Source organism: Pezoporus occidentalis, unplaced genomic scaffold, assembly GCF_034315485.1.
Source record: "Pezoporus occidentalis ecotype Australia unplaced genomic scaffold, CSIRO_AGI_Poc_V1 ctg208, whole genome shotgun sequence".
In the NCBI taxonomy this organism is placed as follows: Eukaryota; Metazoa; Chordata; class Aves; order Psittaciformes; family Psittacidae; genus Pezoporus; species Pezoporus occidentalis.
In genome coordinates, this window is record NW_026913943.1 from 1070726 (window position 1) to 1097190 (window position 26465).

The 26465-nt window shown below is 45.7% G+C and overlaps 1 long non-coding RNA gene across 1 annotated transcript in view; it reads right to left on the reverse strand.

The window, feature by feature from the left end:
- Window positions 1-425: 425 nt before the first annotated feature.
- LOC134163840 (uncharacterized) overlaps window positions 426-26465 on the reverse strand; it is a 64675-nt gene continuing 38635 nt past the window's right edge. The window contains exons 6-13 of the long non-coding RNA XR_009964865.1: window positions 23875-24029; window positions 21731-21994; window positions 18818-18972; window positions 15392-15505; window positions 4655-4820; window positions 2665-2769; window positions 1378-1529; window positions 426-530 (exon numbers count right to left, since the gene is read on the reverse strand). This is a non-coding gene — a long non-coding RNA (uncharacterized LOC134163840). The remainder of the gene's footprint in view (window positions 531-1377; window positions 1530-2664; window positions 2770-4654; window positions 4821-15391; window positions 15506-18817; window positions 18973-21730; window positions 21995-23874; window positions 24030-26465) is intronic.

The window sequence follows — 26465 nt, forward strand, 5'->3', positions numbered from 1 at the left end:
TGGAATATTTAAATGGCGATTTAAGAGAGTAGTTCTCCTTCAGCATCAAGTAAATGGCAATGAACTGACAGAGGAATAAATGAAATATAAATCAGTCCTGCCATGATGATGATGCTTTTCTGCAGGCAGCAGCTTTATATGGCTTTATACAGCCCCTTTGTGTTGGGAATCCTTTTCCATCCTCAGATCCTTGGGCTGATGGGGAGGAACTGGGTGGCAAGGGATAGGAAGGGGGATTAAGGGTGAGGTGTGACACAAGGGGAGGTCAGATCCAGAGACAACAGAGGGAACAGCGTGAGCAGGGAGTGGGAGAGACACCAGGGAGGGAGATTCTGATGAGGTCAGCCTGGGAATCCTCATGCTGTAATGAACAGGCAGCTGGTTTCTATAGAAACACTGAGATGGGATTTAACACATTAAATGGACACGTTTTCATGTCAGTGTTTAATAAAAAACCCAATAGAGATACAGTGAGGGAATCCTTCTCACACGTGCAGCCCATGGTTTTCCTCCAGTGTGTCAGCAGCATGCTGGAAAACAAGAAATAATAGAAAATGATTTTAAAACCTTCAGCAATTACTCACAACAATGCCCACGGTTTCCCTGGCTCTGCAATGTACGCATCCTTAAACAGTCAGCACCCAAACCGCTCTGTGATCCTATGAACAACTGCCCCTCCATAATGTCTAACATCCCCATTCCTGTTGGTGGAGATGTTGAGCCCCCTGAGAGGTCGGCCAGGCCCATGTTGTAAGCACTAAAACAACTTAAAAGCAACCAAGAAGGGGATTTGTTTCCTTTTCCTTTAAAACCCAAGCGAGACAGCAGCTGCTCTGATGTGACTTGTCCTATCGTCTTCCCCAAAGGAGTGCAAATTAGAGCTGGGAAGGTATAAAATGCAATCATCTTGCCTTAGCAATAGGAGGCTGCTTCAGCACAAGGAGAACAGCTGCCCTCTTTAAAGGTGTCAGCAAAGCCCTGGAGCAAAGCAGAGCTCAGCACAGCTCCCAGGGACAGGCAGTGGGCAAGGGACACCCATTAGGGTGTCTCCTCAGGGTCCCAGTTAGTTCTGGGCTAGCATGGAAAAGTTGCAGCCCCAAACTGCTGCTCGTAAGACAGGGAGAGGAGATGGGACCAGCCATCATCATCCTCAAACCCAACACACTCCCATCCAGCTCCTCAAAACAAGGGGGCTTGTGTGTGTGTTTGCCTTGCTCCATCTTGGTGGATGAATCCTCCTGATGCAGAGCATGTCTTTGCTTCTCAGACTGTATTTGCTTTTGGGTATTCACAAACCCATACCACGATACCCTGCATCCTCACCAAGAGCTGGAGGAGGGAACCTCTTCCTCTGGCAGACATATGTGACACAAAGACCTCAAAGTTTCTGAGGACATTGCTGTTTTCTCCCTTATCCAGCAAAGCTCTTCCCATCCCACACCCTCCAAGATGCAGCATCAGGAAATGGGATCTTCTTGCTCCAGGCTCTTCCTTGAGCTCACACCCTCTGGGTGGCACCAAGGTCTCCTCTGCAGGCACAAGCACACACGAGGGGCTGCAAAGAAGGACCAAGTAGTCTGAACTTCAAAATGAGATTTGCTTTCCAGCCATGGGCAAAGCCACTTAGAGGGAATAAAAGGAGGGCTAAAGTGGCTCTTTTGCAAGAATCATTTGCTAAATTACAGTATCTCTAGAATTGTCCAGAATCAAATCATGCAATGAACTGTTGGCAGACAGCAAATCCCACTCATGGGGATGAAGGTTACAGAAATCAATCCAAGTGAACAATGTTCTTAGAGGTCTTGTCTAGGCAATGGAGCAGAGGAGGGGACCACCCTGGGCACAGCAGGAGCTGCTTCTGTCCCTCATCCCTGGCACATCCTATGGTGTGCATGGGACTCCAGCTCAGCTCAGGTTTGCTATGAGTGTGCTGGGTTCACCACCACCTTCCTCTGATGGCAGGTAAACACGGGAGTGGGACAGCTTTTTGCAGGAGGCATTCCTTTACAGTGCAGGTGATCATAAGAGCAAAATATCTTTTCTTTTCACCATAAAAGTGCTTTACACCATTCAATTAAAGCCTCTGAGATAAACCCATTTCTCCTGGGTGTTCTCCCTTGCTCTTCTCTTTCTGTCGGAAGTCATTTCAATATTTTACTATCTGAGTAATAAAAAATACATAATGGCTTGTGAGGCAATATTATTTCAGCTGCTTGCTCACTATATGAAGAAATTCAGAGCAGTCTTTTGCTTCCCTTTATACTGGAGAGAAAAACATGAACTCAAGCACCAAGGGGCTGTGATGGGAAAAGGTCATTTATCTGGGTTGCCACAAAGGCTCTGGGCAACCAGGGAAAGCCAAGCCAGATTTCTGTCCCTAAAGACCATGGGTAAGGCATTGCAAAGCCAAACTTCCAGCTCTTCCTCAAAGTATACACGAAACAAAGAAGAAGGGAGGTGCATAAACACTTCTGTAATTATGAATTAAGCTCTATCCTTTAAAACACTATATGCTTAAGTGGTCCCAAGTGGAACGATGTATCTTTCTCCTGGTGTTAAGAGCAGCAATAAATCCACAATTACTTTATTACTCAGCCCTTCTAAAAAATGCATTAAGCCCTTCTAGCAAATTTGAGTTTTATAAAACAATTACTTGATTCTGACCTTAGAATGAGTCCAAGTCAAATGAGATGTTGCTGGATGCTTTTCAGCCCCCACGTTTCATTTTGAAACTGATTCTCTATTCCTGGTGTCACCAGAAAGATATTCCTTTAGTTAAAAAGAGTGAGGCATGTCTAGGGTGAGTAACAGGAAAAGGACTTACAGGGAACTGGAGGTCCACAAGAGAAAGGCCTGCTTGTGTTCAAGGAATGTGTGTGTGTATGTATACAAGCATATATATGCACACACACGTACAAAACCCCCTAAAACTACTTTTATACACATCTTTTAAAACTCCCTTCTGTTAGATGTAATGGTATTTTCCCTTCTTGTGCAAGAACAAAGGGATAAAGAGCCCCCAGGAAACAAACATCCCATTATGTCATGCAAAGGCCTTATTAATAAAGAATGAGTGAAAGGGAGGGCAGGAGATGCAGGAAACAGGAGCCTAATTACAGCATTCTCCAAAATTGCTCAGGTGGTAAATATTTTATAAGGGGAGCTCCCTTTCTCTTCATGCTTCTCCTTAGGCCCTCTCCTGAACAAATTACTTGCTTTGTAGAGGGAAACACTGCTAATTTTAGCTTTATTGGGCTCTGCATGCAAAGCAAGGGATGTTCCCTGGATGACTGGCAAAAACATTCTGGTTCCTATCTGATAGCAATGGTCTGTGTGATAACCTGGCAAATGTGACATCTTGGATATGGGGGAATCCCTCATTGTGTGATCAGGGACAGGGCTGGGGATGTGGCAGGAGCCATCCTCAGCAGCTGGGGACAGCACAGTCCTCTCTACTTGTGTCCTCCAGTTCCCACTGCTCAACCACTATCTCTACTGTGCACATAAATCATCCCATCCCATGCACAGCCTTGGAAAAGAAGAGACAGTGGAAGCAGCTACTGAGGAATTAAAACTGTTAGACAGCACCAAGAAATACATAATAAGAGGGAAAGAGGAGGAAGAAATACTCCAGCCTCCCAAATTAAAGTCACTTCGAAATCCTTCTGCTCTTCTCCTGAAAGCATTTGCAGCTCTAATGGAACAGACCTGGAGCCAGGCAGGTCGCAAGGGCAGTGCCTGTGCATGGGAACATGAGGTGTGGAGCATGGCTGTACAGGCAGGTGCACTGAGAAGCTCAGACAGCTCTTTCCCTGACCTGCCCACTGCTAATGAAAGGAGTAAAAGGGGCTTAAAGCAGCCAGCACAAACTGGCTATAAATTGGTGTTTCGGCATGTTCCCTGCTGCCTCAGCATCCAGCAGCAGCTTCAAGGCCAAGGCCAGGCTGAGGGAGCACGTGTGGGCTCCAGCACAAGGCTGGAAAAAGCTGCTTCTCCATAAGTAGCTGCCAACAGGCTCGGAAGAGGATGGACTCAGGCTCCCCACTGAGCCCCAGCTGCATCTGAACCACAAGGCTGGAGGAGACCGTGCAGGTCTCAGTTTCCTCCCTGGAAGCTCAGACAAGCTTCTCCATCTAAGCAAGGAGCTGGACCAAGGGTCCAGCTGTACCCTGCCCAGCAGCAGGAGTCTGTGGAAAAGTACAGACCAGTAGTGGTGGGTCCGTGGTACATAACCCATCAGCCCACACTGTGCATCCTGGGACCTCCTATTCCCTCTCTCTGCTTTTTTCCCTATTCTTTTGACAGCATGGCTCTTTGATATCTATCAAAGAGGCTATCTTACTCTAATAGCAGAAAGGAGAAAGCCTCAGGGGTACCAGCATCCCCCACCCTATCTTGATCTGTCTGCCTTGTCAACAGGCTGACACTTGCAGACCAACACTGACCATTTAGGGCATGATCCTCCCTACATTTTGTTCTGAATCCCAAGAGATGGAGGACGCTACATACCAAGCAACTCCCTGAAGCACTGGGGCAAGACACCCACCAGACCCATGGGACTAGTTGCTGCTTGGTAGGGAAAGCTGCCTCAACCCCACTTGCATGGCTGAGAGTGTATTTCAGTTCTACAGACTGGGATTCACCTTCTTATTACCTCTGTCCTGCTTCATCCATTGCTTTTTAGGCTTCTCAGATGTTTCACTTTCATTTGTTATCTCTCGGATTTCAGCACACGAAGTCCCAGCCCTGGGATTGCATGGAGCTGGCGGCATTCCTGTCGCACCCAATTCTTGTCCCTTTGCCATGGCAGGTGCTTCCCCCTTTAGCAACATGGCACAAAGGAAACAACACAAAATCAGCAACTGCAATAAGTACACAACATTTCCAGTGCATTCAAAGTATATTTTTCCTTTCCTCTTTGAAAAATACTAAGGAAGGAAGGAATTGGGACAACAATTTGATCCGTGTGTGCCCCCCCTTGCCTTTTGTGCAGGGATTTTTGCAGCAGATCTGTCTTGAAGCCTGGCTCATCCAAAGGACTCCCTAACTGAGATGTAACATTTCCCTTGACTCAGAAAATCCTCACTGATCTTTTAACAGGATTTCCCATGGGTTGGCTATAATGTGGATTAAATAGGAAAAACCCATCCAGCTTTTCCTTTTCTGCTACGGGCACTTGCTCAGTCCAGTGTCCTTTTGTGCTAGGGAGGAGAACCGGGAGCTGTGAGGTTGCAAAGCAAAGAAATGGTTTGATCTGCAAATGCACACTGAATCCCTGTAAACTCCTGTAAGTTTAGAGCTTTCTGTGCTAGACTAAAGAGCTGCCGCTGGAGGAGGAGAAGGCATTGTACCTGACTGCAAACTGATATTCCACTGATGTTCCACCTGCCTTTCCACTGATGTATATATGCACAGATTATGAAGAGCAAGCCTTTTCATGCTGATAGCATCTCCTCTTTACTGTATGAATAATAACTCAGTACTAGTAAGAGATGAATTTTGTCTTCCATCCTCATCCCCACCGGGTCTCCATCCGAGCTGCTGTCCACCGCTGCCTGGACTCCTGTCTGATGTACACCCCTCCAATAACACATGGGCATACTTACAGCTTCAAGAGCTTTCAGCAAAAGTGTCCTCTCTGCTAAGCCCAGGGCCAAAATGATGGGTCAGAACTGCGTGGTGGGGTGGGACTTTGGGGCTGGAGCAGCCACAATGCCCTGGATGCAGCCAGACCTGAGGGACCCTTGGAGCCTGCACACCAAAGAAAGGCACAGACACACAACAAGAAACCATCCTACTGCACTACATGCTCTGGGGAACCCCCATCAAGCCCCTTCTGTGATAAAGGACATGCTCAGGGCAGGGAGGAGGGCAGGATGTGCTTTCCCCCTCCTTCAAGCCCTTGTAAACCCAGAGCTGTGGAACACAGTGATGCAGAGCTGGCCCCACCAAAAGCATCAGAAATAGCAGGGAACTGGGACCAGTTGTCAGCTGTGAGCCAGACCCAGGATGTTATAAACCCCTCCTGCTTCTGCCCCAAAGCCCACTCCAGAAATCTTCATTTCACTGGATCTACCCAAAGCACAGCACAACCAACTGTTGCTTTTACCCCCTGTGTGCATCAATAGCTAAAAATCACCCACCAGCGACAGCCAAAGAGCTCCCCAGAGCACTAATCCCTGTGCTACAATTACACTTCAGGCCAGATGAAGAATTCATCACTATAGCCTGGTTATGCTCATTAATCCCCCCGAAAGCTTTCCTTGTCTCTGCCCCTTCTCCCCCCTTCCCTCTGAACAGGAGACAGAGAGGAGGGCTGGGACGTCACCAGTCATGTTCATTCCCTTCCCTCTTCGAGACAACTAATGAGATCTGCGTAGGCGAATGTCTCCTGCACTGTGTTGGATCCACTCTCACATGGATCAAGGCATGTGATGGGAGCACCGTGGGGAGGGAATGTGGATGTCCGTGTGCTGGATGCGCTCACACTGAGCCGGGGGCTGTGTGCACACAGCGGACGATGCAGCGCTGTGCTCTCCTCCCTTAAAGGTTAAACCAATCCATTATCCTCTTTATTAGGCTGTTGCAGGCTGGAATAGCTGTGCAGAAGGGGGGTGTGTGTGTGTGTGTGTGTGTGTCTCTTCCCCTTCCTGGAGCTGTCAGTAGAATGAACTTGATAGGATTCAAGCTTTAAACCCTCATTCCCCCCTCTCCCAGATCTCTACCAACATGCTGCCAATTCTCTATCCTCCCCCTCCACAAAAGCACCCAGAAAGGAGCAGCAGTAAAAAGCTTTTTTGAACACTGGTGATACCAGCTTCCAGGCTGGGAGCAAGTTACACACTCACAGGAATCTACATCCAATACTGATGTAAACTACACATTGCTTCTTGCTGCATTGCTGCCCCATAAAAGCCTTTTCTCAGTGTTAATCTGTCCCTTTCCCCCTTGGCAGGCTGGAGAGATGAGCTCTGCAAAACATGAAATGAGCTGGGGAGGTCTCAGACCTTCCCATCACAGACATGCAGCAGGAACCAGAACCCACCAAGAACCTCAGGGAGGAGGTCTGGCATTCTAATAACACTGACTTTATCATATCAGGGACAGGAGGAGATGGACAGCTTAAACCAACTGGAAAAGATGGATACCTGATCCTGCAGAAGAGAGCAGGCTGAACACACGGCTTCTCATTTCTAGACATATTTAAATCAATCCCAGGCTTACATTTCTAGAGACAAGTGGAGAGTTGCTTAGGGCTGATTGGTGGTTTTCTGTCACCATGATTTTGTTTTGATTTTCAAGCTCTCAGCCTCTGCAGAACACAAAATCTCCATAAGAATATTTTCCATCAGTTTTTCATCAGAAAAATCAAAGCACAGGATCAGGTTAACACTGAAACAAACCCAGTGTTTTCTCCCTTTAGCCCAACACTCATTTGCTGCTTGGAAACCTCATGGACATCTTCATTTGCCAGTCTCCACGACTGTCACTTCATGCATCCCTCCCAGCCTTTGGTATTTACCTGGGGATGGATTTGTCTGGATCAGTACCTATTTCCCCAAACTCTCTATTAAAAGCAAGAGTTAAAATTTTATACTTAATGACCTAAGAAACAGGACACCCAGCAAAAAAAAAAATCCATTTATACAACCCCCCAGTGAATGCTTTGTCTAAAAATAAGCTCATTTCCTGCAGTTAAACCTCATACCTGCTGCCGGAAACCTGCATCACGCTGCCAGCAAGATATCAATCTCAAAACACAAACAGCACCTTTGGCTTTTGAAAGCTATTTGGAGATCAGGGGGTGGATCCTAATAGGTTACATAAACCATGCTGGATGGACCACAAATGAAAACATACGTGGCAAAGCCAGTGCAAATCAGAACAGGGTGGATTATCCGTCTGTGGTCAAACAGCAGGAATCCATTTACTTCCATGGAGCCCTGTTGATTCATAGTAGCTGATCCATGTTTTCCCTTAAGAAGCCTTTAATTTCAGTCAGTGTGAAAACAGCAGGTAGTTTTTAAGTCAAACGTGGGGTTAAGGGCTCTACCCACCACCAAAAGCTTAGTGGAGGTGAGGCATTAGGTGGTGCTCCTCTTGAAGAGGGGTGGATTTCTACAAAGATTGTCCTTTTCCATGTGCCTCTGGTGGGCTTCTCACAGAACACAATCACCTTCTAACAGAATCAGCTATAGCCTAGCTGGAAAATGTGAACGTGCCATTTCTTTAGGAGGCACAGTACCAAGTTCCTTTACTGAGATCCCAGCACATACCCAAGTACAGCTGCTCTCTTCCCTTCCTTCAGTTCACTCTGTAATTATATCACATAAAAGCAATCAAGTTCACTTGCCAAGATTTGTTCACTTTATCCTCCAGGGTCTAATCTCAAACCCTCTGTGAATGTATTTAAGGCACCACGGTTTGACTGTTGGAGCGTCGGGCTCTGCACAGCTCCTCGAGGGAGATAGGCAGTGCTGCTGTCCTTGGGCAGCTGGTAGGAAGGAGACAAGAAGGATGTGGTTCCAACCCACCTCTCCTTCATAGATTTCCTCCACATACAAGGTGGCCACCAAAGCCACCTTGTACCCAACTTCACCTGCCTGGTACCCATATGGCTCCTTAGAGGCACCATGTGTCTTCAGGAGAGCACAGAGAGGTGCATCTGCAGTTCCTCCTGGCCTTTATCCCTGGCATGGCAAGGACAGAGTCTGCCATTTTCCATCTAGTTTTTATTCTGTTCAGGTCAAGGAGTTATTAATCACCAAGAAGTTCTGATGATCCTTTTAGGCCACCACTTCTGCTTTTGGTTTTCATCACTGCCCTGCCACTTTCCCAGGACTTCAGGAGGAGGTCGCCTCTCTCCCCTTTCCTCTTGGCAATGTCCAGTCTGATGCAGGTTTACTTTTCATCTCACCACCATCACGGCTGCATCCAGCCCTCAGTCTGGAAATGACTGACATCTGTGAGCCAGTTAAATCAACAGCTCAGGGTATGCAGGTCCACGGTGCTTTATTTACCCTTCTGTAGATCTTGCCAGGTCTTTCCCTCTTCCTTGCAAGAATTATCTTAGAGTTCTTCTCACACACTGCTTCTGATGCCTTGATAACTTCCTCCCATCCCTCACATGGCTGAAGGTGGAAAGCTTTGTATTACTGAAACACAATGAGCAAAATATTCCCACTGTTGGACATAACAGCTTTGGATCACCGGTTCTGCACAAACACAGCTCACAGATTCCTGGTCATAAATGTACCAAGCTCCATTAGAAAACTAGATTGGTTTCCTTAATTCCATGTTAAGGCCATCCCAAGGTCTTGCTCTTTCCAAGGTTATAAACATTTGTTTAATTCCTAGCCTAAATAACCAGGCCAGCTTTCTCCCACCACATTGCTCTTACAAAGGTTTCCCCCCTTCTTAGCACTTACTCCTAATGTCTTCTGTTACAAGCCACTGTGCCTCCTCAGAGCTCATTTCGGTAGGAAAGGTGTCTTTTTATCAAATCCCAGTGGACAGAAAGATCTGACCCTGGCTGACCTTCCACTGCTCAGCCTGAAATTCCCCTTGAGAGCCATACCCCAGGACTGCACACAACCTCAGGTGAACATCCTCCCACTCCCTCCCACAATGAAGCTACAGCACAGATGAAACACTTGAGGAACACTTTTGCCTTGCTTTTATCTCAGCTGTCCTTTGCTTTGATCTTGAATAGTGGTTTCTATCATCTTTTTCTGAGGAAGATCCAGCGTGCATTTAAACAGGATGTGGGGGGTGTGTGTGTGCACACATAGCGCCGAGATAGCCAAATAAATGATGAAAGGAAAATAAAGAGGCCAGAGCAGGGTGTCTGAAGGATTCCCTTCGAGGCAGCTTCACCTCAGGACCTGATAGTCAGTTCACTTTCTTCCTCAGCAGGGTTAATTACATGGCAAGTGGAATTCAAGGAGTGTGATGGCAAAGCTTTTAAGCTTTAGCATGATTTGTCCAGGTCAACACATCCCAGCTGAAAATCAGCATGTGTTATACAGCACATCCAATGCCTTACAGCAAAACCCATGAGACAGCAATGGGCATGCTCTCCATGAGGAGTCTCACACCTTGGGCTCTCCCCAGGAGCATCACTCCATGCTGCATCACAGCAGAGGTATCTGGTCTGGTGCTCAGTCTCATTCCTTTTATCTAGGCAACATGAGTACTGTGACTGGAGCTGAGCTGTAGATGGAGTTTTCTCCTCTTTGACTACACTGTGTCATAGAATCACAGAATAGCCAGATTGAAGGGACCTCAAGGATCATCTGGTCCAACCTTCCTAGGCAAAGTATGACCTAGACTACATGTCCCAGCACTCTGCCCAGCCAAATCTTAGCAGTGTCCAGTGTTGGGGAATTCACCGCTTCCCTGGGGAGATTATTCCAGTGGCTGATTGCTCTCATTGGCAAAAATTTTCCTCTTGTGTCCAGCTAGAATCTCCCCAGAAGTAACTTGTGCCCATCACACCCCATCTTCTTCATGCCACTCCTTGTAAAAGTGGTCTCCATCTTCTTTGTAGCCACCCTTTAAATACTGGAACACGGTGATAAGGTCTCCCCTGAGCCTTTCCTTCTCCAGGCTGAACAAGCCCAGCCCTCTCACCCTTCCCTCACCCGGCTTCCCAGTCCTTGATCATCTCTGTGGGCCTTCTCTGGCCTTTTCCAGTGCTGTTTTTCCAGCAGTCCAAATGCACTGGGCCGTAGTTACTCTGTCGTGTCCCATGGGAATTTCCCAGGTGACATACACAGGACCAGAGGCAGCTACAAAAGCGCAGGGAGCTCACACAGGTCATCTGCTCAGGCAGCTGCTTCTCAGCCCCTTGCTAAGGATGACACTAGCTGTTACCCACAGTTTACTTTCACACGGAACTGGCCGTTTGTGAACCTCTCTTTGCCATGGCAGACTCTGATTTTTACTGCTATGTGAAGCATTAATTAACAGCAATTTTGCCTTCATTCGAGCTCAAAGAGAGCAGCTAGTAAAGCTTTCACACATTCAGATGCTGCTTTTGCAGCCTGGAAAGGTGCTTGCCTGCTCCCCTTTCTGAGCTGCAGCCTACTTGCGCTGACCTCGCTAACACAGGGGACTTTGGCAGTGCCTTTTCTCACGTTCCCCAACTGGAAGGGCTGTTGGTCTGTTTTCACATCTTACAGTATGTTTCTGTGCTCTTTTTTTTTTCAGTTGGTTTCCCAAGGAAACAAGGCTTACGTGATTATCCTGTGTTTGTATGCGGGAGAGAAAAGAGAATTAGGCTCCTTTTAATAACTTTTAAACCTGTTGGGCAGTTGCACCCAAATTAGGCAGCAAGGTTAGAGATAGCATCTTCTGTTGATAGTATTTTCATGCAAATAGGCTGCACTGAAAGTAAAATCATGGCATTTTATGTCCCTGCTGAGAAAGACCCTCAAGCAATGACAGCCCAACCCCACTGTAGACATCAGAGGACCCGCACAAAAAGACCCAGCTGCACAAGCATGACCAGTTACCTGTCCACACTGTGTAAATGAAAATGAAGTGTGAAGTCTTTATACAGTGACCACATGCATCAAACATACAGAGGAGGGACCGGGACAGTGAGAGAGCAAGGCAAGGGGTGCACAGTGCAGTGTACCAGCAGGGTCTGCCTCTTAAACTATCAACTGAAACCCCAGGTATGGAATTCCAAACTGAATCCCTGGAAGTCTCAGGCCTTTGACAAATACTAAAACTGCTTCAGACCCCCACACTTAAAAAATTAGAGCCTTCCCGAAGAATTCCTCTTTGTTACCCTCCCAGCACCACCTGAGTGGCTGTAGGAAGCATCCGCAGACAGCGATCTCATGCTGCAATTGAATCTTTAACCAGCTTTCCAAGTATCTTTCAATCTTCCCAATCAAGGGCTCTTCCCTGTCTACCACGTGCTTCTTTTCACGTGGGGCCCAGCTTTGCTGTTTCTGGGGAAGCTGCTGGGACGTGAGGGTTTGCTTGCGTGTGTGAGAGGAAACCAAGAAACAGATCCACAGCGAGAGGCAAAAAGGGTTTTTCCAGCTCCTCTTCAGCAGACAGCACACCAGCACAAAGAGATTTCTTTCGTTGCTGATTTATTCTTGGGCTTTCAGGCTGTTTTACTTAAGTTAGATTCCAATATACACTGAGCTTGGATTAAACTCATTTCCTTTCCCTCTGTTTATGAGATGGCAAAGGATCAGGGTGCTACTGGCCGGTGCAGCGAGCAGCAGCTCTGCTGAGCACTTTGCTTGCCCGACACACCCCACTGAGTCCAACAAATTCTCTCCAAGGCTGTGCTAATGCTTTCTGCCTAAAAGGGGATTAGGATGGTCTGCCTTAGACTTCCCCGCTCCTGCCCTGCTCCCTCCTTCCTGGGCCCTGACCTTTCCAATGCGGAATAAATCACTGCAAGGTTTATCCCCACTGCACGTTCTTTTGCAGTAGCGGTGGCTTCTCCTGTTTAGTCATTATGGCCAAAAGGTTTATTTCCAACTATCCTCCTATAGCTCCCGTGCAAACCCAGCCCTTGGGTTTGCTGTGGCTTGATACAAGCTCACTGAATGGCAGCTGCTAAACACACGAAGCTCTGAAACAGTCCCGGTGTTCAGCCTTCAATGCAGGCAGGGAGAGCTGAGGATGCAGGCACAGGCTGAGTTCAGGCTCTTGGATCTCAGTCTCGTCTGCCTGGCTCTCTGCCACTGATATTCCTGCTCTCTCCCCCTGTTCCATGTTCCCACTTGGTAAAACTGGGATTCTGCTTGTGAAGTTTAACTTTTTTATTGTGTTAAGAGGGAGTATGAATCCCAAGTCTCTGCCTGTTGATCCTTTTGGCTCAGCAGTCAAGCTAGCAGCAGAGGCCGGCTGGGAGTCCCGCTGTACACGCAGCCCCCATCCGCTGTCACATCATAGGATCTCTCAACTATGATTTCCATGCTATTTTCCCAGAATCAAAGAGCACAACAAGACCTTGCTAGGTATTTTCTGCATTTAAAGCTTCCAATTACAATTCACTGCTCTGCCGGCTGCTAAAACTCAAGGACAAGCAGCATTGCTGGTGTTATGATAGATTGTAAATTTTTCCATCCCTGGTTAATCCATCAGGAGGGTGGTGAAAAGTAGCTGCTTGCCTCTGTTCAAAGAAGATTTGTGACTTTATTCCTGCCCTTCTCAGATCCAGGCATCAAGCCTCTTTTCTCCCATACTGACAAAGAGATGAACATCATGTAACCTCAGCGCAGTTAGACTCAACTTCTGTTCAGCTTGGGAGATGGTTGCTTTGATTTTAGACTAAAGAAATCTGTGTGTCCAACAGCTTCTCCCACTTCCCCCCCTGCAAGTATGTGCGTGGTCTAATAAATGATGCTGCCTCTCCCTACAAACCTCGCTGTGTTTTATCCTCATATCAAACAATCCTGTTTCTGCTGTGCTGATGGTGCTCATTTTTTTTAGCTTGGATGGCAGGAGTTTGCGTGGTTTGAATTTACCTGCCAGGTGCTTGCAGTGATGGATAGGTTTCCACAGAGGTAAAGGCTGAGCTAAGAGGAGGGAGAGGAAAGCCCTGTGCAGCCTTCCAAAGTGCACACATAAGGCTGAGCTGTCACTGCCATTAATCAGAAAGCTGTCAGCACTGAGAGCAACTGCTCCAGAGACCTACTTCCATTACAGAGGGGAGTAACAGCCCTGGGGAAGAGCCACAGATAGCAAAGGCATCTGCAAGGGACTCTGTAATTACAAACAGCAGCTCCCTGGTTCTGGTGGAAGTGAAGGGCTTCTTTTTGTAGTGAGCAAAGAGATTATCAGAAAAGGAAAGCTGCACTGGATGGAGCTGATAAGGTCCCTGCACACGCATGGAGATTTAATCCTCAGTTGCCGCTCATCCTATACTGTCTTAAGTGCTGAATTCCTACAGGGAAAACATGGAAAACTGGAACCCTAGTGCCCATCTATCTTGAAGTAATGGTAACAACTTCATGTAACCTGTACTCACAGAATGCTCAAGCCTCCCTGGGCTGCAGCAGACGATGGTGTAAGAGAGCACTGCACAGGCACGTTATTATGTTGGTAACACATCAGGGTAATTCTCCTTCAAGCTATACTAACCTACCAGTCTGGCAGCAATAAAGTATTTATGCTTGCAAAATGCATAATTTACCCATATGGAGCATTTACAAACCACATTGATTTCCCATGAGTATATGCATATGTTCATCTAGGTCCCCATGCCTATATATTTAGCTGCATTAAAAAAGACAGCCTTTGATTGCATCTGATCTGTTGAGTGATCGAGCTCACTTGTGTCTATGGCCTTGTTGTCGTGGTTATTTACCACTCTCCAAATCTGAGTCATCTGCATTCATTAGTAATGATTACAGATTTCCCAACAGGTCATTGATACAAGTATTGACAAGGCCCTGGGATAAGAAGCCATCCCTAAAGGGCACACCCTCGCCTACTGCTGCTTCTCCATCAGTGATTATATCCAGAGATTTATCTGCATATGCTAACAAGGAGCTGCAGGTGTTTTGCCAAGGATTTCAGGGGAGGTAAAACTCAGACTCATGTGAGTTGTCACAATTCATTCCATAAATTGGATTGCGCTGAGTTTTTGCTCAACTGCCAAGATATTTCACTGGAGGTAAGGCAGAAGCAAACAGATCTCATCTAATTTCATGGGAAATGTATTTCTCTTAGTGGGTTTTTGCACTGGAAGAAATGCTCATGTATAAGGAATGTAGTTGAAGCAATCAGGACACTCCCAGCACCTCTGTCATTGCCTGGAACATCTATAACCTGGTGAGCAGAAATGACTTTCCAGGTATCGTGGAAAATGTATCAAAATACATTTTATATTGTCCAGAGAAATAATTAACACAAGAATCAATCTGGCCTTGCATATGCTTTTTCTTAGTAAGTCATTGAGCCATTAACCTTGAGAAGGTCAATACACTGTCCTTACTGAATTCAACTAAAGCAACATTTAAAGTAACATTTAGAAGCAAGATCTGTTCACAGTTTCTTAATTAACTATTGGTTCCTAAACTATGAGACTGAATACACCTTTTTGCTTCCCTATCCACCTGCCCAGCGTCACCATCCTCCTCTCCCCTTCTTATGGACCGTCGGGAATTTGGGAATGAGGTAAGATAAGTGAAGAAGTAGACAGACCCCCATCTACAGAAAGCCTGAGTGATGCAGGTAATTTGGGGGTCTCTTTGAGGAGAGCTCACTGGGAAACAAGGCAAATGTGAAGGATGCCCCACTTCTTCAAGGATCAAAGACAAATGCCTCCTCTCCTGTAGCACAGACATGAGTCCCAGGATTTCTGGACCATAACTACTTCCAAATCACCCTTTCCTGCATGTAGTCAGCTCACCTCCCAGTATCCTCCTGTAGTTGGTGGGATGGCAGGCACTGAGCAATCCAGATGGTCCAGCTTGATTTCGTTACCGCCTGTTCTTGGGACCAATGCCCGTCTGTCTTCTGTTCCCTGAAAAGCAGAATCAAGAGTGGCTTTTCACTGCACTTCCCAGACTCAAATGTCATCTCCAAGGCATCCCAACCTCATTCCTCTCCATGGACACACAGGAGCCAGTGGCTCACATGGGTTAAGCTGGTGTTCTGCAGATGTGACAGCAGCATGGTCCAAACTGCTGCAAAACTGGGTTGTTTTGTACATATGGGCAAAGAAAGTCTCATGGGCTGAGCCTGCAGTTGAGATACTCTATAAAGTACAGCCATGGGGCAGGAGGGAGAACTGCTGATGGGTGCTTATGCCATGTCCTCTCACCCACGGAAGCTTTTGCCTCCACATCCACGAGGGATTTCTCCCATTTCAGATGTGAATAGCTGAGCCTGCAAACTGAGCAGCTCTGAATGCCAGAGGGGAAGAAACAGCTTTAGTGACCTGAGGTGCTTTCCAAACTGCATCCCCTGGAAAAATATCCCCTTCCAATCAAGACAAGTACCAAAACTAGAGATCTGTCACGGCCTGAGAATGAAAAGAAATGTTAAATAAATAATTCGGGGCTCTAAAACCACTGTGTGTAAGTGATATGAAAATAGGATTCATTTTGATTTAGATGTTTTTGTCATTTCTCCTTTCAAGCTCCAATGGACTCTTTCCTTTGTCCTACATATTTTCAACTTATTTTGAACCCTAAATCAAAACATCTTTTGTTTAAAAAACACAGACATGCTTGTTTCAACAGTTTCAAAGCTTCCCCCAGAAGGAAATGGTTTTGAACTGAGAAATTTGTCAAATCAGCTCCTATCAACAATTTTGGCTTTAATAAATCGTTTTGTAAATGGGAAAGAAACCGCAACAACCAACATTTCACAAAGGAAAAACAATGTGACCAGTGACCAGTTCTTCATCTGGGGAGCTTGAATTTACAAGGGGCACACCTTGCGTTTGAGTGGCCTGGCCATGGGTTTCACAAAACACAGTGAGAAGACTAGGAAGATGAATGCAGGGATCTGGATGAAGATTCTCTCTTGGTCAAGTTCCACGTGCCTCAGTCTCCCCATCTGGGCAATGAGAGCAGGAACACTTAGGAGAGCTGGGTCCAGCTGTGGTGAGGATGTGAAAGAAGACAGAGGAGTTGGGAAGCTCCACAGTGAGGACACACTGCTGGATGAACTCTGCAGGGGATGTAGTTCACAGGACAGATTCAGACATCCATCAGCTGGCTGCTGGTCTGGCAGCTACGGCCAGAGGTGGAGAGGGTCTGGAATGGTTTCTTTTTCTCCTGAACTCCTGTTCTCTCATTTTCATTCCAAGCAGAAAGAAACCAATTTGAAAGCCCTGAATTGTTGAGCAACAAAAGCGCTGGTCTGCATCCAGCCCCACTTTTTGCCCCATTTACATTCTGTCCATTTTGTGGAGAGCAAATACATATTCTAAGGCTGTACCTTCTAATGCCTGGCTTGCCTTGTCGTGCACAGAGCACCACAGGGGATAGCTCTGGGTCAGGGAAGGGCAACCCCTGCTCAATCTTGCCCTTCAGCCCTCACCAAGGACTGAAGGAAAGCATCTTTTACAACACTCTGCCTGCACAGCCCTGGGCTTTGCATTGTAAATACTCTGTGGAAGTGATTCCATCCCTGACAAATGAAAAAATTCTTTATTTAGGAAAACCAAACACGTGTTTGCTGTCACAAAGGAAAACTGCAACCTAAGACAAGATGTCATTGCTTTGTTATCAGGGCACATAGGTAAAGTCAACAGCAGCTGATACAGCGTTTGTCCTTGAAGGACCCCTCAGGAAAAACTGGAAAGGAGAGGAAGGGACTGCTCTGCTCTGCTTGTCCCCTGGGCATAGGTCAAGAAATAATGAATCCCATGCATGGAAAAATTAGGCAGAAATTAGGACTGACTCCTGTCAAGGGGGATGATGAGGTGTGACAGGATCTGCCTGGAGCACTGTGGGATTTGTCTCTCAGGCTTTTTGTATCAGGCTGCTCCCGTCCATAGCGATGGCTCCTCCTGCCCCAGGACTGTTCAGTCCATCTAAGGACTTTAGGAGGGAGCATAAGGCACTTTCAGCCAGTATGAGGCAGTGGGTGATTAAGGGCAGGGAGAACTCCTGGATGGTAAGATATGCACTGCAGACATTCCAATGCTTTGTCATTGTGCTGCTTTAACCCTTCCACAGCCTGTTCCTCATCCACAACACCCAATGCCTGCAGTGCCTCTCTCTTGCATCTTTTCTGTGTCTTCCACAACTGGGAAAAATCCAGCAGCCAGATGAGATCGAGAAATTCACTTTTTATTGCTTCCTTTTGAAAAAAGGGTTTCTTAAGGAAGGAAAAAAATCAAATTACAACATGACTAACTTCACAGAAAACACTGTCATGGAAACAGTCAGTGCCAGATAGGACCTAAAACCTAGCGTGAGGATGGAGGTGGGACCCACTGTATAACTGGTTAATATTTCACAGAGGAGAGAAATGGAGGCATAAAACAAGCAGAAACTTATAAAGTAGAGGCTCCTTATTACCAGAGGGCATCCAGTTTATAAGGAACCAGAGAGCAGTAACCACTGAGGGTGAGAAATAATTACTGTAAAACTACAAAATAATGCTAAGATGAAGAGGCAAAACACGATGCAGCCTTGACAGAAGTCTAAATATATGTTGCCTTTCACAGAAATACATGGGTGACCCCTGCAACTGCAAATGGAGTGACAAACAGCAAAGAGCTCAAGAACAGAGGAAACATAACATTGAGGTGTCATTAAACCTGAAGTAAATAGTTGATGAAGCAACTCAAGCAACTGCTTTCTCATCAAGAATGCCACAGCCCTGACCCTGGCAAGAAATCAAGTGGACCTACTCAGAATAATCTCCCTGCTTCATATCCAGCATAATTTGGAAGTTATGAAGTAGTCATGTCCTCTGGTGCCCTTGCTGAGTTTCCATTTATTAAGCAGAGTATTCAGCATCGTTCTTTTCTTTTCATGCCACAGCTTCTTGTTAAAATTCAGAGGTGGATTGGAAGAAAAAGGCTGTGTGTAAAAACCTGGCTGAAAGATCATGACCTCCAGAATAAACATCCATCAATTGAGGAGTCATACAGACTGTGCTCAGAGATGGAAAAGTGCTGTGATAAGGCTGTTAAGAGTGCTACAAAACAAGAAGTGGCACATGTAAGAATTCAGTTATTAAGAGAAACACTTCCCAAATGCCTCCCTGGAAGGAATGACTTATAAGGTCTTTGGCAGATGTAAGAAATAGAGAAGGAGCTGGGCAGAGGAGTCGGGTGTGTACAGAGCCAGACGGGCAGCCACAGGACACAAACCTTGCTGTTGGGATGGAAGCCTGCCCCAGGCAAAGTGTGGCTGCACAGGCTCCTCTGCTCATGCAAGGAACACAGCATCCTACTCTTGACTCCATGCTAGACCCAGTCTTAGGGCTGCCTTTGCATTTGATTCTTGGCCCTGGGTGATTTCCAGACTGCAGAGAAGACATACATTCACGTATCAGGAAACTGAGGTCTCCCAAAGTGACTGCAAAGCTTGTTTCATTAGCACATTATCAATGGTTTTCTACTTTTCCACTGCTCCACTAATGAACAGGGCTATCAGGATTTCAATAACGTGAATTAACAGCATCAGAAATTAAATGATTCAATCCACAAGTGGTTTTGCAGGTTCACGGTATTCTTGCTCATTTAAGTAAAGCCATTCCTCCTGAACATATTTGGGCAATGGCATCCCTACTGTAGCAGAATAATTACTGTAATTGTCCCAGGTTGTTAACTCAGTGGGTGACAAAGTGAAGCACAACTCAGTCAAAAATGAGATACATGAACCAAGCAGCCCTGGAAAACAATAGACTCCTCTGAATAAATGTCAGGGAAAGCTTTACATTTCATCCTGCTCTTAGTAGCTTAGCATGGCTTTAACTTTAACAGCTTGGCATACAATTAGTAAGCCACCTGCCTGAAGATGACTGGGCACAGTCAGTCATCCTGTCTGCAAGGCTGAGATTTGAGCTGGAGCTACCTTTCCTTATGTGCTTCCCCTGTATCTACATCTGTGCTCGTTTAAGTACAGGAGCTGCTACAAATGTCACTCAGGCTTTGCCTTGATTGCTGTACTCATCAGTGATGTCTTGCTAACACCGATAACCTTCCTTCCCCTGCTCTGTGTGTGCCTGCACTCTACAATACGAGACACCGGAGCAGCCGTCACTACCTGGATTTCTCATTTGGTCAAACCATCGCTTGCACTTTCCCATTTGGTAAAGTCATTCTGTAAAATTAAATGGGACGAAATCTGGAAAGAAAATCTCCGTATCTAAAAGCCTTTTCTTTAGGGAAGGTCAACTCTGAGTCTAAGCAGATGGGGCCCTTTTCCAGCTAACACTTTTGGGTAGCAAACAGATAAGGGTAACAGCCCTTAACTGATTTTACATCTCCGGGTGCATGTACCTAAGGATTTCCTGCAAGCTCCTTCCTCAGGCAGTGCCTGCGGAAGGCTGAAATTTGTCAAGGTGATCTGCCAATGTTAAATGTTATTTTATTTCCCACCTGAAGTCAGACATTTCCATTCTGATGGAATTTTTCTCATTTTCTGATTGCTTTTTTAGATATTGCCTCTCCCCATTTCAGTTTTCTTCTCTCTTCACTATTTCCAGAGGACAAGGGGGATGGGTGACTAAACCCAAATGAATATATTCTTTTCTAACTTACACTCTACTAAAGGAAGGAATATCTTTGTAATTCAGATCCCCCCAACCTCTTTTACCTGTGAATTGTTATGAGCTTTGATAACTTCACTGTGACGGGGATCTGCAGACCAAATTTGACATTTGATGCAATCACACATAGATGACTGAAGATTCCCTATTTTTTCCTTTATGATGGCTCTGAAGCTGCTGCCCTTTAGTTGTGATCATCTGAGACACAAACCTGAATTCCCAGTGAGTCTGGAAAACCTCCTGCAGAGTCTTAGAGGTGGTGGCTGGTTGGAAAAGGGCTAGGGGGAAGAGCTAGCTCTAAGGCAGGGGAAATTCCTTGTCATTTTGTCCTCTTTCCCTGGAGTTGGGCTGGAAATAAAGCAGTGCTCTTCCTCCAAAAGCAATGTGCTTTTAAGAAGCCAGCCTCATCTGAGCTAATCCAGGACCCACACACATGACAGGAAAGGCCAAATTCTCATTACCAGGGTAAGACTGTTATATCCCAGCCAGGCACTAATGACAAGAGGTTTAGGGTTTAGGGCTTGTTTCAGGCGTCACCATGCTTCCCCTAAGATTCCTACAGTCACTCTCCCCGATAATTGCACGGACTATGTTTTACAGTAATGATGAAATATTGCTTTTGAGAGTGGTGCTTTCAAAAATAACAGCAATTGCGTTCAAAAGAGCAATTCTGAGGCTGGCTGTGCAGGTAAATTACCCGAAATACCTGTAAAGTCAGTCAGATAAAATAACTGGAACACCACCAGGGCTAGTATGATGCTCTGGGGGCAGCTAAAACACTTCTTCCCATAAATCCTTTAAGTCCAAGTGAATAACTTCCTCAGGGAGCTGACAGCCCTCCCCACAAAGCCTTTTCCTTTAAATTTCTTAATGTGCAAAAGTGAATACTTGATTTCCTCTGACAACAGCAAGACAGATGTTTTACTAAAGGATGGGAATGAGTCAGGTTCTTCTCTGCCTTCTTTGCAATCTGTCCTTGGCTACTTATGACAGCAGTAACAATCCCTGCAAGCACACACTCAGAGGTCAGCCGGAGGTTGGGGATACAGCACCACTGACTAAATGCTATCTGGGCAACTCCACTTGGTTAGACCCAGGCACATTAGTTTATAAAAAGGAGTCAACACAGCTTATCCAAAAGAGAAGGATGAACTCTATTTAAACAGCTGAAAGCTTGTCTGATTTCTATTGCCTGATGCTTCATTTTTACTGGCTCTAAGCCTTCAGAGAAGCCCAGCCACCAGAAAATGAAATAATGCTTCATTCAGGAAAGTCATTCAGACAGGAACATTTGCTTCCAGTCCTGCAAAACTGCTACTGCATGACCAGGGAGTACAGACAGCCTGTTTTTCAAGAGAAGAAATAAAACACTGCAAATGTCAAAAGGGAAAGGCTAGGCACAGTATAACTGTTCCCTGTACCATGACTGGGTGCATAGTGAACCTTCTGTAGGAAGGGTCAAAGGCGTTAAATGACTTTAGACTTAGTCTGGGAATTAGAAAGTTTTTACCCATTAGAGGAGTGGATTTTTGGAGAGTCTCTTCACAGCAGTAATGAGGGCAGGCTGTCAGATGCCTTTATGGACAGGTTTATGTGACATGGCTGCTTGCATTAGCTGGGCTTGGTCACCACAACCCAGGAGGGCTCCTTTGGTCTCATTGCTTACATGCCTTGCGCTGGTGGGAGGGAGCCCAAGGAGACTGTCTACTCACAGTCCTCAGTCATGATCTGTGTGGGGAGTAGAGTCAGACTCCTGCATCTTTCATATTCACTTCTGAGAGCAGAAAATATGGTAAATCTTAAATATTATTACAATAAGGATAGGGAAACAAAGGCAGGGAGGCAGGAAACCTTGTCAGATACATTTATTCCCTGTGCACTCTGCCTCTTGCTCTCTGGTTTTGAGCCTACATGGACACTCAGGGAGAGGAAATGGAGTCACTGCTGTGCTCATGCTCAACTCCTTTATTTCTGACTTCATTTCTATACAGGAGCAGGAGAAATTTGTGCTCTCTGCACTTTTCTGGGCTCTAAATACACCATACACTTCATTCAAGCTGCAACAACCCTCAAATACTGGTGTGCCCCCATATCAGTGCCAGTTATTCTGGGAGAGAGTCCATCTTGCTTTGGACTTTGCTTTTGTTTCTCTTGGAGCTGCATGACATTGCACAGCTTTTCTAAGGATAAGATCACAGACTATGCACTGTGAAGATTAAGGGGACTTGTTCATGGGGATACTGTGGTTTTGTTAATGGACAAAAAAGGAGATTTTTGTGAGCTCAACTTACATACAAAATGAATGTACATTACTGTGTTCTAATTGCAAATAGCTTGGCTGGGGCTTTAAAAGCCTTTCATTCCAAGTCCAGTGTTTGTCAAATGTCTTTTAATACTAACCATGGTTATAAAGTGCACATTATTATTGTTAATACTTCCAGGAGCCTTTTCAGCAATCACCCTGCTCCTGCCCAATCCAGCGCAAACACTCTCCCTACCATGGAGGACTGGAAACAACATGAATTAAAAGGGACTCAGATAAGAGGAAAATAACTGGTTTTGTAAAGACTGTGAAGCTTGAAAGAACTCTCAAAAGGCTAAAGACCGAGAACTGCCTAATCTGAGTGCAGACACCCCCTTCATCCTCCATCCCGCAGTGCTGAGCTGGCAGAACTTCACCCTTACACTTCTTTTTTTCCCTATTTATTGTGCTTTGTTATGCATTTTAGGTTTAATTTTCATAGGAGAAATGAATTTGCTTCATTTCACTCACTGCATTTCATGCACCAGAACTGCAGGGGAGGGTTTGGCTTTTCAGTGCTGCCAGGGAAGATTTGTCTTGTCTCATTCCACCCAATGGTGGGCAGAAGACCCTGGATGAGCATCTTGCAGCCACCCTTCCCTGCCCACTGCCAGCGCATTTGTGAAGCGCAGGACTGCTCTCAGCCTTGGTCTACAAGCCCCCCATGTAACTTGGATAGTGAGATCAGTACATTCAGAGATCAAGACAGAAACCTGGATGAAATTCAGATGCCTCAGTCTATGAAGGATTAGGCCTTAGGGTAATGAATCCCACTGATTTCCAGTGAGACTTCAGTGAACTCTGAAGTGTTGACATCACTTCTGAAAGTAGTCCCAAATTGCTGCAGGACTTTATAGTTTGAGTGACTTGACCAAGGCCATGAAGAAAAGCCTGTAGTACTGCTAGGCATTAGCTCAGGTCCTCTAAATCTCTGTGTAGTCCTTTAGATCCTAAAGAGCTTGGTTAATGCCATGCTCCATACAGGCCTACAGCTCTTTTTCTTAAGGTTAAGGCTTAGCCCACTAACTTCTCTTTAGGAAGCATTATAAGGTAACCAAACAGTAACATGTGGAAAAAGATTAAAAGCCCTCATTGTTGTTATGTGGTTTTAATTAGTTGTGAAACAGTTGAATAAGAAATCTCATTTTGGCCTGTGACAGACAAAGAACATTGATTACCAAGCAGGTGATCAATGTTCTTTAGGAATCATTATATGGCAACCAAACAGTAACATGTGGAAAAAGATTAAAAGCCCTCATTGCTGTTATGTGATTTAATTAGTTTGAATCAGTTGAATAGAAATCTCATTTTGGCCTGTGATAGACAAAGAACATTGATTAACAAATATTTACCTGGAGATAGTCGTGTGGGCTCAACGGGAGCAGTAGAGAAACAGATGGAGGCAAAGGATGAGGTAGAAGCCACTCAGTGCATTACAAGCACAGCAGATAACATCCACAGCCCTGTTCGGTCATGTAACTCCACCACAGAACAATTAGAAATGGAGCTGAAATTAAATATAAGCCACACATAATGTCATTCAGCAAGTGTGATACAATGCAGTGTAATAGCCTGATACTGTATATTAACCCTGGGAATTAGTAACTAAATGGCTTGTGCTGACAACAAACAAGTATATGGTCTGGAGGGTTGAGAGAACAGACGTTCTTGCTATGCAGAGTCATAATGTGATCATTTTGCAAGACACTTTGGAGATAAACAGTCCAGGAGAAATGTCACTTTTATCTACATACATTAAGTGCCATTTCCATAAATTACATGCTGTGAAAGATCAATATATGATCTTGTTCATGGCTCATATGTCTTCTTCTCCTGTCACCCCAGAAGTGAAGGGGGGGTGATCTGGGTGTCAACACATGCACGAGCTCATCTGGCTAGGCTGATGTCAGCCCTCAGCTCTGCCCCCTGCCAAGACTGGCCAGGCTCCAATCTCAGCTCTTCCTCTGGGCATTTAACATGCTCTTCTAACCCAATTAGAAAGTCTAAATTCGTGCTTACACTACACTCAGAGGCTGTGTCTGCAATCACTGCAGCTGACGCTGTCAGCCATGACCTCTTTCCTCAGCTGTACAAGGGTACCAAGGGCAGATGGAATTCTTCCGCTGTTTGGTGTTAAGTTAGGGAAAAAACCCCAATGTCTGGGAAATGTGAGATGCTGCAAGAAACTGTATGATAAGGTTATGAATGACACAAAGTGTTTGCATTAAGTGCTCACAAGAAACTCTACTTCATTGTTTTCCAGGCTGAGAACTCCTCCTAATTGGAAATAGCCTCTCCCAGGCTTGTCCAGACCCTAATGAGAACTGATGAATCCAACAGGAGCAGGGGGAAATCTCCAAGCCAGCAAGTCCAATCCTCTCCCTTCACATATTCAAACATACCAACCTCTACCTCAAAACACGTGAGGCTGCAGGTACACGTTTCCTTCTAGTCCTTAAAACTGACAGCCCCATTTGTCTGAATAGTTCTTGGCCTCCAGAGAGATGAATAAAGCAGTAACCTGCATGTCAGCAATTTCTGGGCTGTCTACCACTGTGCCTCTCTGCTGTAGCAGCCGTTGTGGAGAGTATGTTAAGCTGTGCCAGAACCAACCCACCTTTCAGATGTGCAGAGATTTCTTCTCCTTTTTGAAAGCCCTAAATCCCCTCCTTACAACCCAGACTCCCTTGGCAAAGTGTTTTAGCATAAGGTCCCCCTCTTGACTCTTGATCTAGCAACACAAACTCTTGTTTTACCCTGAACCTTTCTTTCTCCAACCCCCTTAAAAATCCACCAACAAAAAAAGCCAGATGGCACAGAAATGTCAGTGCTAGTTTAATGGCAAATGTGAGAAGTAAAACAGAAGAGGGTAAAGCAAAGAAATCTGTAAGCAGTCCCTCTCCATCCAAAGCAACCCAAGGAAGCAGGTTCTCCAGAGACGTAGTTCTTCTGGAACTGAGCATATGGCAAATAGATTTTCTATTTTAAATTCACAAGTGAATGTTGGAATTTTCAAGCCAAAATCAATACACATTTTTCCTTCTTTCCACCCAGCAGCAGTTTGGGTTTTCTACTGTGTTTCTGAAAGGGCCAGAAGTGAAAAGTGTGGCCTCACTGAAATCAATAGCAAAAATCCTCAACTTTAACAGAAGCAGGGTTTCAGTTTGACCCTGGCAGACTTACACACTGAGAGCAGCTGCTCAGTTTTGGTGTACTGGAAGCAACAAGATCTATATAAAATCCTGGTGGCATTACAACCGCATTCCATAACCCTACACCCTCCACTGGCAAGCAAAAGTGACAGGTTACTCTAATTTTAGGGTAAGTTTACTGAATGGACATTCTTGGGATTCAAGAGCAAACTCTTACACACTTCTACCAAAAATGCCCCTTCTGCTCCTCCCAAGTTGGCTACAACCTGGGATTCCAGCACTTTGTTCCACAGGGAACAAGTGCATGTTAATGTGTCACTTCTCACGTGCAACCTCTCTACTAACATCCCTCTCTGTCCAGTTATAAGTGTGATCCTCTTTTGTACCAGGCTCCTGTCAGTCAGTATTTATCAACACCTTCCTTTCCACAGCATAGACAAGCTCAGAGCAGCCCAACTGCCGACTTATCCAATAAGCCAGCAAAGTGTGGGGCTCTTCCTCCATCCCAAGAGCCCAGCAGCAAGTCCTCCATGCTCCTTTTGCACCAGGCTTTTCCTTTCCATCAGCCTTTTTCCAAGCCAGCTTCCACTGTGAAAATGCTGGGACTGAGCTGCTGGTTCCCCCACCCTAGCAGAGGTTGTGTTTCAGCCTTGGAGAAGTCATCATCCTCTCTGCTGGCTCGAATCTGACAAATTTCCTATTAAAATCCTTATCAATGCATTTGCCCTCAGGACTAGACCACAAGTAATAACACAGTCTGGGGTCCTTTGGGAAGGAAAGCACTTTTTAAA